This window comes from Triticum aestivum, chromosome 2A, assembly GCF_018294505.1.
Source record: "Triticum aestivum cultivar Chinese Spring chromosome 2A, IWGSC CS RefSeq v2.1, whole genome shotgun sequence".
NCBI classification, from domain to species: Eukaryota; Viridiplantae; Streptophyta; class Magnoliopsida; order Poales; family Poaceae; genus Triticum; species Triticum aestivum.
The window spans coordinates 5,361,337-5,372,087 of record NC_057797.1 but is presented as its reverse complement, the minus strand read 5'-3'; the positions used below and the strand labels follow the sequence as shown (position 1 = coordinate 5,372,087).

General features: G+C 46.3%; 1 pseudogene; it reads left to right on the top strand.

Annotated features, from left to right (window-relative positions):
- The first annotated feature begins 2,589 nt into the window (after window positions 1-2,589).
- On the top strand, window positions 2,590-8,971 carry LOC123186862 (putative disease resistance protein RGA3; annotated as a pseudogene).
- Window positions 8,972-10,751: the final 1,780 nt, after the last annotated feature.

The following is a 10,751-nucleotide window of genomic DNA, read 5'->3' as shown; positions in this document are numbered from 1 at the left end:
AACAAAGGGTAGTCTTTCACGCTAGAGAAAAGTAAAGACCATGACACCTCAAAAACCAAACAAAATATGTATTGAGTGAGTTGGTTGCCAAAAAAACTTAACTTTGTTTGGGTACAACCCCCCCTCCCCTCTCAGATTAAAAGTGGAGATTGGGAGGTACCCCTTCAATAAAGAACGATAATATAGTCTTTTGTATCAAAATCAATGTTTAATATGCTGGCTAATATGGTGATAGCCTTTTTAAGTTACTTTATTTAAGATTTGTGCAAACTTTTAAGAGGAGTGTACCAAAGTAAAATCTTAGACACATTTCTAAAAATCAGGATTGACATCCAACTATCCGCTTGTCCAAATCACTCCATACACATATTATAAACTAGTTTAAAATATGTCAATGCGCCAGTGGCCTATATCGAATTAACCCTTTTTTTTACAATGGCATTTCCTTAAGGCCCCCCTTGGAATCGAGGTAAATTTATACGCCCGTATTTTTTTTACAGGTATATATCGCCAGTCAGATGTGATTTCCAAAGTATTTAACAAAAAACTACCACAATTCATGGAACCGTGCCTATAAACTACCACTTTATAAATTCGTGCGAAAAACTACCATTTTTTCATTAATCCTTGACTAAAAACTACCATGTCTGAAAAGTGTCCGATTTGGCTCTTTTAAACGCGTTTCTGACTAGTTGGGACCACACATAAACGGGCTAAAAAAGCAATCGGGTCCCTAGTTTTTTTTTTCAAAAAAGCAATCCAGTCCGGCCCTTGTCCGTGGCTGTGGCCAGCCATGGCTGCCCGTGGCAAGACAGATCGACCCCGACGACGTCGCCAGTGGCCGCGTCGCACACGGCGCTGGGCCATGCGCACCACGGAGGGGAGAGCGACCGGGTGGCGCCTGTGGAGGCCACTGCGGCATACATCCATGGACTGAGCGCGCCGGCCGGGTCGTTCAGGGAGGACTTGAGAGAGAGAAGCACGAGCAGCGGGAGCGCCGCTGATGACGCGGTAGTGATGGTGAGGAGCGGGAGCAGAAGCAGGCAACCTGTGCGGCCATGGCTGGCCACAGCCACAACTGAGGGCCGGCGAACATCACACATGGGGTGTTTGGGCGGCGGCGGCTTGCCTTGCGAATGAGGTGCGAGGAGGAGAGGATGCACTGGGCGCTCTAGAGCGGGTCGTTGAGGTTGGCGCCGTGGGCCTCGAGCTCCGTGGCCAGCCCGCCGTCCAGCACCAGCCTCCCGCCGCCGGCCTCCACCCACCACCGCATCGCCGTGTCCGCGGCCCCCTCCTCCGCGCCGCCGGCCTCCACCCACCGTCTACGTTGCACGAATACTTTAGAAAGTGCGCGTATCCAGCCGTATACTGCCCCGATACCCGGATACTGCCCCGATACTGCCCGATACGTATCCCGTAAGTATCCCTCGATATATTGATTTAAAAAAAAAGAAAATAATGTTTGATACTCCTAGGATACTTCTGCGATACGTTTTGGATACCTAAAACCCCTCTTTTGACGTGAAATCCCCTCAATAATAAAGGCACACCTTTTGAAGATTCCCAACATGGGCGCGAGTTCATGTGAAAACATGTCTGTCAATGTTTTTGTTCAATTGAAAGGTGAGCAAGAGAGTGTGGATGCATTGATTGGAACAGCAAACCTAGGCAAATCTCACTGCCAATTAATGGAAGTGGACTAAGTGCAAGAAAAGAAAGGGGTAATCGTATTGAGGCATGCTTTGACCTAGAAGTTACTTAAATTTTTCTTCATATTTGTAATAATTAATATATGTAACATCTATATATAAACGTATCCCCGTATCCATGTTTTTAGAAAATTGACGTATCAGACGTATCCCCGTATCGCGTATCCGATACGTATCCAAGTATCCGTGCAACATAGCCCACCGTCGCACCGCCGTGTCCGCGGCCCCCTCCTCCGCGCCGCCGCCGCCTCCGCTTTTCACCACCATCCTCCTCCTCCTGCCGCTGCCGCTGCTACAGGACTGGATTGCTTTTTTGAAAAATAAATAGGGACCCGATTGCTTTTTTAGCCCGCTTATGTGTGGGCCCAACTAGTCAGAAACGCGTTTAAAAGAATCAAATCGGACACTTTTCAGATATGGTAGTTTTTAGTCAAGGATTAACGAGAAAATGGTAGTTTTCCGCACAAATTTGTAAAGTGGTAGTTTGTAGTCACGGTTCCACGAATTGTGATAGTTTTTTGTTAAATACTCTGATTTCCAACTGGAAAGAGAAACGACGGATTGAGGTCCGTATATTTTACGGGTGTAAAGCATGAAAAACGACAATCCAATCAGGGCGTAAGTCATTTTTTGCAGAGGCATTTTTCAATACACCAAGTTGACAGTGACATATATCAAATTAACAGTACAAGTAAAGAAAAGAAACTGAAGCAGCAAGTCCACACAAGTTAAGTCAAACCCAATTTCACACGGCGGGCAAAGACTTACTCAAACATTAGCAGGGCACCACCACGTCGTATATATAGCATGCCGATGCATCCAGCACTAGCCACAGTGCCTCATACTACCTTGCCATAGTCAGTCGCCTTTAAATCTTCCATCCAGAACACCGGCCCAGGTCTCTGGTCAAAATTTAGTAACACCCGCAAATATCTAGTATCACCCATTGCTAATTTTATCCCTCTTCCATCGCGCCACTCGAGCTCTGAGTCGAGGTGGTTCGCGATCAATGGATATCCTCGTCTCTGCAATCGTAGGCGACCTCATCAGCAGGTCAGCTTCGTTCGTGATCAGCAAATACTTTCAGCATCAGCCTGGCATCGACAAGATTCTACTGAGGCTACAGAGTGTCCTACTGAGAATCGACATCATCGTCGAGGAGGCCGAGGCACGGCACATCACCAACCAGGCGATGCTCCGTCAGATCAAGATGTTGAGGCAGGGAATGTACAGAGGCCGCTACGTTCTCGATGCCTTGAGCTTCCAAGCTTCCCTCGACGAGAAGGAGGGGGAGGAGGAGATGAGCCACTCCTCATCTGCAGTGTCAAAATCCAGTCCAATCAAACGCCTTCGTTTCTCTCGCACACGCGGTGGTAGCAGCAACAGAGAAGCACTGTTGTTCGGCACAAACAGCAACAAGCGAGAAGAGCTGCAACGGATGGTGGACACCCTTGAAGACACCGTGGCTGGTATGAAGGAGTTTCTTTTCTTCTTGCAGTTATATCCTCGCATCCTCCGCCAACCTTATGGCACGTATCTGCTGTTGGACAACTGCATGTTTGGTCGCCAAATGGAAAGGGAACGGGTCCTAAATTTCTTGCCTCCTCCTGGTGCTACTTCAGACTTGGCTGTACTTCCGATTGTTGGGCCAACAAGAGTAGGGAAGAGCACCCTTGTTGAGTATGTCTGTAGGGATGGGAGTGTGCGTGATCACTTCTTTCCACAAGGTAGTCTTGAGGACGAAGAAGTGGTCAACCTGCAAGGGAACAGCATTAGTGGTCTAGTCAGGCATGGGAACAACATTAGATATCAACGAGGAAACATGGAGAAGGCTGAAATCTTCCGCAACCTGCATGACACCTTGCGGTGGGAGCAAAATCATAATCACCAGTCGGTCATGTTAGAGAATATGTTTCCGTAGCATCTCAAACTCCTTTCCTTCTCCTACTCAAACTCCTTGTAATATTTCTTGTACTCCAAGCTTGGCTTCGGCCGCATCAATCAATATAAACAAAACCGCGGCTCCCCTCGAGGGGGTAGGAACGCTTATTATCTTTCATGGTAATCAGAGCCACCTCTTCTCCTACATCTAACCACAAATCAAAACCCTAGAACCACATATCATCGTCTCCATGGCTTCTTCGTCCGGCGTCGGCCTCAACCTCGGATCGCCGCCATCTGAGAAGCTAGCAAGAGGAAACTTCATCCTCTGGAAGACCCAGGTGCTCCCAGCCCTGCGAGGTGCGCAGGTAACCGGGCTCCTGGACAACTCTGACGCCGCTCCACCCAAGACTGTGGAGATCACGAAGGCGGACAAGACGACGGCCCTCGAGCTGAACCCTCTGTACGGGCCCTGGATCGCCAAAGACCAGCAGGTCCTGTCATATCTTCTCAACTCCATGTCTCCAGAAATCCTTGCGCAAGTCGTCGGGAAGGACTCCACCTATGAGCTCTGGACGACGGTGAACAATCTCTTCGCCTCGCAATCACAGTCCCGGATCACCAATCTAAGGATCGCGATCACCAATACCAAGAAGGGCACAATGTCGAGCTCGGCGTATATGGCGAAGATGAAAAGCCTTGGGGATGAACTAGCTGCCGCTGGTCGTCCCGTCTCTGATTCGGAGATGGTGGACTACATACTCGCAGGACTCGACCGCGACTACGACTCCGTGGTGGCGGCGATCGGCGCTGTCAAGAACACAATCACCGCCGATGACCTCTTCGCTCAGATCTCCGCCTTTGATCAGAGGATGGAGATGCTGGAAGACTCGTCTTCAGGCGGGTTTCATTCATCTGCCAATGCCGTCTACAGAGGCCGCGGCCAGTCCCGTGGTAGATCCCGTGGGCGAGGAGGAAGAGGGCGCGGCCGCGGTGACCGCGGTCACCGCCAGCCTTCTCCTGCAAATAGAGGCGGCGGATTCAGAGGACGCCCTCGACAGCAACAGCAACAGCAGGTACGCGAGCAGCAGCATGACTATCCTGAGTGCCAGATATGCTATAGACATCATCCAGGAGGTGCACGTGTCTGCTGGTGGCGCTATGAAGAGAATGATCAAGAAGAGAAGGAGGCGCATGCTGTCTCCTATGGCGTGGACACTAATTGGTACGCAGACAGTGTAGCAACAAATCACATCACAGGTGAACTTGACAAGCTGACAGTACGGGAGAAGTACAACGGAGGCGACCAAATTCGCACGGCAAGCGGTTCTGGTATGAATATCACCCACATTGGTAGTTCAATTGTTCAAAACCCCATGAAAAATTTGCACCTTAAAGATGTCTTGCATGTTCCTCAAACTTCCAAAAATCTTGTTTCTGTTCATCGATTCACCCTTGATAATAATGTTCTTATAGAATTCTATCCTCACTTTTTCTTGGTTAAGGATTTGAGCACAAGGAGAATCATTCTTAGAGGACGGTGCGTGGGAGGCCTCTATCCACTCATATCATCATCATCATCTTCATGGTCCAATAAACAAGCAAATATTGTCACCAAGCCATCATCATCAAGGTGGCATAGTCGATTAGGTCATCCATCTTCAGTCATAGTTAAATATGTTCTTAGCAAAAATAAACTCTCTTATGAGAATAGTGTTGAGTCAGTTTGTGATCCGTGTCAACAAGCAAAAAGTCATCAATTACCCTATCCCATCTCTACTAGTGTGTCTACTGCTCCTCTACAACTTATATTTTCAGATGTATGGGGACCAGCCCCTACTTCAGTTGGGAGATTTTCTTACTATGTAAGCTTTATTGATGACTATAGTAAATTTACTTGGATTTACTTGTTAAAGAAACGGTCTGATGTATTCCAAGTCTTCATCAATTTTCAAAACCTTGTTGAACGCAAACTGAACTCCAAGATCATTGCTATGCAAAGTGACTGGGGTGGTGAGTATGAAAAATTGAACTCTTTCTTCCAAAAACTTGGTATTTCACATCATGTCTCTTGCCCTCATGCTCATCAACAAAACGGATCTGTTGAAAGAAAGCACTGTCACATAGTTGATATGGGGCTAGCATTGCTAGCAAATGCATCCATGCCACTCAAATTCTGGGATGAAGCATTCTTAACCGCTACATATCTTATCAATTTGCTTCCTAGTAAAGTCATCAAATTTGAAACACCTATTACACGACTCCTTGGTGTCACACCCAACTACACATCTCTTCGTGTTTTCGGTTGTGCATGTTGGCCCAACCTCAGACCCTATAACACACGCAAACTCGCTTTTCGCTCCAAAAAGTGTGTCTTCTTAGGCTATAGTCCCATGCACAAAGGAGTTAAATGTCTAGATGTTCCTACTGGTAGGGTCTACATATCCAGAGATGTAGTTTTTGATGAGTCAGTGTTCCCTTTTGCTTCCCTTCATCCCAATGCTGGTGCACTTCTCCGCAAGGAAATCCTTCTTCTTCCTCCACATCTTCGGTCTTTTGATCATGGGGGCGACAGTTGTACTAACCAAAGTGATGATATTCCTGCTGGTATTGGTTCTTCTCTGTTGCCTGTACAGGTCCCTGGTGAAAACGGCGCTCAAAATGATCAAAATTTTGAAAATCAAGCTCAAGATCATCTTATACTTCATGCTGAGGAAGGCGACGAACCTGGCACAGATGACGAAGCTGATCCGGCGGCGCCCGCAACTCCTGTTCGTGCGCAGACCTCGGATCCCGCGGCCAAATCAGCCTCGGATCGCGCTCCCACCAACCGCAGCGCTGATTCAGCAGCAGGCGGGACCAGCTGCGGGGTCGGCTGAGGGGCCGAATCTGCCTCGCCCAGCGCGCGCCACTCCCACGCCGCCACCTCAGCAGCAGGCGGTACCAGCCATGGGGCCGAATCTCCCTCGCCCAGCGCGCGCCTGCAACCACGGTCGGGCGGTCGATCCGCTGTGCCGGCTCGGGCGGCTGGCACCCGTGTGGTGGACACACAAGCGGCCACACCAACGGCTACAGGATCCTCTGCGCAGGTGGCGCCAGATTCGCCTGTGTCATCACATGCAGCTTCCTCGGGATCTTCTGCGGCGAGTGCTCCTGTGGTCCAGCCAGCAGTTTCTTCACGAGTTATGACTCGATTACAGAAAGGTATACGGAATCCTAAAATAAGAAAAGATGGGACTATACCATATGGAATGTTGTGTATTTCAGGAGAACCAACAACATTGAATAGTGCACTTGATGATCCTAAGTGGAAGAAGGCAATGGATGAGGAATATTCTGCACTTATGAGGAACAAGACATGGCATCTTGTACCAAATCAGAAAGGTAAAAATATCATCGATTGCAAATGGGTTTACAGAATTAAAAAGAAGGCAGATGGCTCCATTGACAGGTACAAAGCACGTCTCGTTGCAAAGGGTTTTAAACAACGTTATGGTATTGATTATGAGGACACTTTCAGTCCTGTTGTTAAAGCTGCAACTATCAGACTTGTGCTAGCCATTGCTGTATCCAAGGGTTGGAGTCTACGACATCTAGATGTACAGAATGCGTTTTTGCATGGCATTCTAGAAGAGGAAGTGTTTATGAGACAACCACCTGGTTATGAGGACAAGAAGTCACCACATTATGTTTGCAAGCTTGACAAGGCACTCTATGGTTTAAAACAAGCACCCAGAGCATGGTACTCCAGATTGAGCTTACAGTTGAAATATCTTGGTTTCATTGCCTCCAAAGCTGATACATCATTGTTTATTTATAACAAGGCTGGAGTAGTCATTTTTGTGCTTATATATGTTGATGATATCATCGTTGCAAGTTCTTCACAAAATGCTACTAATGCACTTCTGCATGATTTGAGCTCAGAGTTTGCCTTGAAAGACCTAGGTGATTTGCATTTCTTCCTAGGTATTGAGGTCAAGAAAACTCAAGATGGAATTGTGTTAAATCAGGAGAAATATATCACTGAGCTTCTGTCTCGCATGGGGATGAAGAATTGCAAGCCAGTTCCTACACCTTTGTCTTCCTCAGAAAAACTTTCAGCATATGAAGGTGTGCCACTTCAGGAGGAGGAAAGTACAAGGTATAGGAGTACTGTGGGAGCATTACAATATTTAACTCTCACACGTCTAGATATCTCATTTGCTGTCAATAAGGTTTGTCAATATCTGCATGCACCTACCTCTGCACCTGTCAAGAGAATTGTAAGATATGTAAAGCATACTATGGGAATAGGACTTCATTTCAGACCGTCTAATTCCTCTCTTGTGAGTGCATTCTCTGATGCTGACTGGGCAGGATGCAGTGATGACAGAAGATCAACTGGAGGCTTTGCAGTATTTTTTGGGTCTAACCTTATTTCTTGGAGTGCCAGAAAGCAAGCCACCGTGTCACGGTCAAGCACAGAAGCTAAATATAAGTCCTTGGCAAATGCAACTGCAGAAATCATTTGGGTTGAATCACTTCTTGAGGAATTGGGAATCAAGAAGAATCGTATCTCATGTTTATGGTGTGATAACTTGGGAGCAACATATTTGTCCGCAAATCTTGTGTTTCATGCAAGGACAAAGCACATCGAAATTGATTTTCACTTTGTGCGAGAAAGGGTTGCAGCCAAGAAACTCGAGATACGGTTTATTCCCTCCAAGGATCAAGTAGCAGACGGTTTTACAAAGGCATTGCCATCAAGACCATTTGAGGAGTTCAAGAGTAATCTTAATCTAGGGTAGTTAAGATTAAGGGAGGGTGTTAGAGAATATGTTTCCGTAGCATCTCAAACTCCTTTCCTTCTCCTACTCAAACTCCTTGTAATATTTCTTGTACTCCAAGCTTGGCTTCGGCCGCATCAATCAATATAAATAGAACCACGGCTCCCCTCGAGGGGGTAGGAACGCTTATTATCTTTCAGGTCAGACAGAATTGTGAATCTGGGAACAACGGAAGCACTTCGACTGGACTATCTCTCTCAAGAAGGTTATTGGCATTTTTTCAAGTCGATTGCATTTGGAAGCATAAACCCTGGCGAGCATCCAAAACTGGCAACTATGGCTATGGAGATCGCTTTGGAACAGAGACAGTGTTTCTCATGCGCGCATGTCGTTGCTGGGTTATTGCAACATAAATTCAATGGCTGATTCTGGCGCGCAGTTCTTGAATGTGTAAGTGCAAGTAAAGGTGGCGGCGGCGGGAATGTGGAGCCGCCGAAGGGGACTGTACTGAATGTGGGGCCGCCGAAGGAGACTGTACTGGCAGAGAGGACGGCCGGTCGTGCAAGAGCGCAAGTTCTCTCTGATGGCGCAAGGAGGTCATGCGCCATGGATTGATGCGCGAGCCCGCCGCCGGTATCGTGCGGGATTTTGTCGCCGCCGATGAGCAATAAGGAGTAGGTAGCAGCCAAGGTCAGCAGGAAGTGGGACCTTTTTTCCTTCCTTTGGAGTTGGGCTTTAGTTTTTTTTTTGAGGGGTGGTTGGGCTTTAGGTAGACCTTGAACCAGGCCAGATGGTTGGGCCGGACTCAACAAAGCCCGGTCTAAAAATCCCAACCTGAGCCCAGCCCAAACACCGAGTTATATCTAGTTTGGGCTTTTTTCTATTTAATTTAATCATTTTGGGGGTATTCAAAACCCAATCCGCTACCAGCACATTACCCGCTATTTAAAACCTTGACCTAATAATCCTATTGATACCCCTCGAACAAAAGGGTAATCCCGTAGATTGACGGACCCGCCGCCGAGTGCATGCTAAGAGCATCTACAACCACAATGGGCAAATTCACGAGAGTGATTTTTCTGATGGCACTGATTACTACTGAGTTGTGGGATGCCGCATATTTCGTTTGGGGATATGTGCATGTATTGCTCTATTATGGCAATACCACATATTGTCTGAAACATATACATCACAGTATCTTCTCTCTCCTTTAATCCAGCTAACTTTCTTACCCACCTCTATGACGTGTGGGACAGCTAGCGAGGAGGCCTCACGACAAAGTGACTAGCGGATATGTTTGAAGTAAAAACGGTAGTATTACATACATCCCACCCACCCATGCCTTTCAGTCTGATTACATAGTTTGTATCAATTATATCTTTTAAAAAAAATATCCGATTGACAAACCGTTTGGATATTAGTATTCATGATATTTAAATCTTCAAAATAAGATCAATTTTGGACACGGTTAAATTTCTTTTCAAATTCAAATTATTTTTTCGTTGCATGTTTTCATGCTTTTCATTCCGGATATTGGTACTAATTCATAGGTAATTTCGTTTCTATTTTTGGAGTCTTGAAATAAGTTTTCATATCATTAAATTCAACTTCATCTTCTTGTTTGCTTCCTTGTCATCTTCTTTTTCATTCTTTTTTTTAGGACTAGCAAATATGTTCGTGCCTTACAACGGGTGAAAAAAAATTACATGTCCCTAGACTCAAGACTGCCCCACCCGTGTCGCCGCTTGGATGCTTCGCTGCGCCATACATAGAAGGGGAAGAGTGACAGCCCAAAAGTAACTTTCAGAAAAGCGCTTATCTGTTTAATACTCCCTCTGATTCATAATAAGTGTAACCACGACACTTTTTATGGATCGGGTGGAGTATTAGATAGTGGATCTAACATATCCAGGCAATATGTCTTTCATATCTAGGTCATTTATCATGGCATCACTTACAAAGTAATGGCTAACGAAGATATCAGGCATGCCACTTCTTGGCCAGTTTGCTAGAAATTATTCATTCATGCATGTTCGCTGCTTTTGTGAATCACCATGGAGGATATCCACACATATAGAAAGAACAAAACAGGATTTGAGTTTACAAAAATCTCTTCTTTCTTCTTGAAGACCCTGAAGGGCGATCAACCTTGTGAAGTATGAATTGCTTAGGTAATCAACATCTTAGTCCATGATCATGCAATCAGTCGCCATCGATTGATTTTGTCAACTTGACATTCAAGAGAAGAGACTATAAAGGCTAGCTTATGATAGAGCGGAGCGGACAACTGCCGTCAGAAGGCTTTCTGTTAAGTTCCATGTTAAACTTTGGGACTTTTTTGGGGGATAATTTGATCCTATTGCCGGAACAGGACCGTCAAATAACCAATGTGATC